The sequence below is a fragment of the Cebus imitator genome, unplaced genomic scaffold, assembly GCF_001604975.1.
Source record: "Cebus imitator isolate Cc_AM_T3 unplaced genomic scaffold, Cebus_imitator-1.0 Scaffold130, whole genome shotgun sequence".
Taxonomy (NCBI): Eukaryota; Metazoa; Chordata; class Mammalia; order Primates; family Cebidae; genus Cebus; species Cebus imitator.
In genome coordinates this window covers 217,935-220,846 of record NW_016107445.1, presented here as the reverse complement: position 1 = coordinate 220,846, position 2,912 = coordinate 217,935, and the positions used below count along the sequence as shown (strand labels likewise).

General features: G+C 41.2%; 1 protein-coding gene across 1 annotated transcript in view; it reads left to right on the top strand.

Moving 5' to 3' along the window:
* SMPDL3A (sphingomyelin phosphodiesterase acid like 3A) overlaps positions 1-2,912 on the top strand; it is a 24,883-nt gene that overhangs the window by 10,471 nt on the left and 11,500 nt on the right. The window lies entirely within an intron of this gene.

Genomic DNA, 2,912 nt, shown 5'->3' with positions numbered 1-2,912 from the left:
AAAAAAAAAAAAAAAAAAAGAAGTTGTATCAATAGTGAGTTTTCAGAGGCAAATTATCCAGTTTTTACACTATTAATTTCTGTTTTCCTTCATAATCTTCTTCAATTTCTCTTTTCTTTTGAATAACATTCTTGTTCATTTTCAATGTCCGTGACAAGGTTAGCAAGTAAGGTTAATATTGGTAAATATTTACTTTTTCCATAATTCTTATTAGGCCTACAAAGATGTGCATACCCTGATCTAAGCTAGATTGTAAATAAAAACAAAAACATTACAAATTACCATAAGAAGTGAATGAAGAGACTGCCAAACAGGCTTTGTGTGAGCAACATGGCTGTTTATTCACCTGGGTGCAGGTGGGCTAAGGCCAAAAAGGGCATTAGTGAAGGGCGGTGGGATAGGAGTTAGTTTTATAGCTTTGAGGTGGGCAGTGGAAAGTTACAGAGTAACATCAGTTACAGTGGTTGGGGTAGGGGCAAGGAGTATACATTACCATAAGTTCAGTTACAGTGGTGGGTGGGGTAAGGCGTAACAGTAGTTATGATGGCAGGGTGGGTGAGGAGTATTCACATTATTATAAGTTAAGATGGCAGGGTGGGTTGATGTCCAGGGGGAAGCTCCACTGGGCGATCAGGGATAATGGCAAACACCAGGGGGTTATGGGGGTAATCAGCCAAGGCAGGTAGGACTTTAGACTTTCTGGATCTGGGCTTACACATGGAGGACTAACAAGAAGCAAAGAGGAAGGAGGTCCATGTTCAAGTCCATTTTATCTAATTAAGACATGATTCAAGGCAGAGACCGTGTTCAGAATGTTTAATGCCTGAGATAATCCTGGCTCCAACGGGTTTTTATTTGAGAAGCTACCTGTGCATAACAGCCAGATACTAGTCCTGGTTACAGCATCCTGTTGTAGTAGTATAAAATCTCAGGTTTGTACCCAGAGATTGTTGTTTAGTCCAGGGCTTCACAACTGTCTCCTGTGGTACAAATTCAGCCTGTTCCTTGTTTTTGTAAATAAAGTTTTATTGGAACACAGCTGTGTTTCCATTCATTCTACATTGCCTATGGTTGTTTCATATTTCAGAATAGAGCAGTTGAAATGGATATAAAAAGTTTGCTGACCCCTGGTGTAGACCAACCCTTTATGTTATAGATGAGAAAACAAAGGCTCAGTAATGTGAAGTGCTAGTCCAAGTGCTCAAAATCCCTTGGGAGCAGAGCCCCTACTGCAGATCTTTTCACCTCAGATCTGTGTTCACTTAAACCAACATCGTTTTGCACATCCTTTTTCTTGCCTGATTAATATACTCAGTGTTTCCCAAACATATCTACTTTCGTGCCTCTCTGTGTCCACATTTTTCTCTTTGCTTAGAATATCTTCCTTCTCATGTCAAATGACTGCTGAGTGAGGGGCTTGATTATTTTATTTATTTATTTATTTTTGAGACGGAGTTTTGCTCTTGTTGCCCAGGCTGGAGTGCAATGGCGCGATCTCGGCTCACCGCAACCTCCGCCTCCTGGGTTCAGGCAATTTTCCTGCCTCAGCCTCCTGAGTAGCTGGGATTACAGGCACGTGCCACCATGCCCAGCTAATTTTTTGTATTTTTTGTAGAGACAGGGTTTCACCATGTTGACCAGGATGGTCTCGATCTCTTGACCTCGTGATCCACCCTCCTCGGCCTCCCAAAGTGCTGGGATTACAGGCTTGAGCCACCTCGCCCGGCCCTTTTTTTTTTTTTTTTAAGATGCGGTTTCACCTTGATGGCCAGGCTGGTCTTGAACTCCTGACCTCGGGTGATCCACCCACCTCAGCCTCCCAAAGTGCTAGGATTACAGGCGTGAGCCACTGCGCCCGGCCAGAATGTAAATCTTTAAGCATCCCTGCTCTCCCCCCCCCCACCCCACTTCCCTCCCAGCCCTGCTTTTAATAGCTTGGCCAACTTGTGTGATTCATTTACTATCCCTAATACAGGGATCACTCATTTGTAAATAGAAGCCATAATACCTACCTTGCAAAGCATTTGTGAGCATTGGTGATATGAAAAGGGCATAGCTTACTACCTGGCACACTATAAACCCTCAGTAAGTGGGGTGGTAGTGATTGTCGCATTAAGTGACACAGGATGCATGTTTGTAACTCCTTTGAGGATTTGTTTCATTTTATTTTTATCTCTGTCCTCTTTTTGCCAAGTCAAATCCTACAGTTCAAAGACAGAAATGTTACCTACGTTCTATAACATATCCTATTGTATTAATATATACAGCTAGGGTAAATTGGGCAGCCTGCATACCTTTAACAGTTAATTTTTTTTCTCTTTCTAGCTTATGATCTTATATTTAAAAATGTTCTGTTATTCCACTACCATCTTTCTATCTCTTAGTTTTGGAAATCTCAAATGTAGCAGGAAAGTTCCACAATAAATTTTCCTAGAGGCTGATATCTGAGATCTAACTCTGGAAAATGTTAGAAACAAATTTCCTAAGTGCTATTTCTCCGCTAAAATCCCATATTCATGCAGCATAGCTACATAAATATACATTCTACATAAATATACATAGCTATATAAATATACAGTCACACAAGTGACCCTGATCTCTGACACAAACTGAAAATACATGTTTGGTCCAATTAAAACAAGTCATTTGGTTGTTACTTGCCCTGGATATATCTATATTTCCATCATGTATTAGGTGCATGTATCAAGAACTACTATGACTTGGGCATCTAACTTTTGATAAACTCCTCTCAGAAACAGGTCTATTTTACCAGTATAAAGTAGAAAATAGGGCTGGGCATAGTGGCTCACGCCTGTAATCCAAGCACTTTGGAGGCCAAGGCGGGTGGATCACCTGAGGTCGGGAGTTCAAGGCCAGCCTGACCAACATGGTGAAACCCCGTCTTAAAAAAA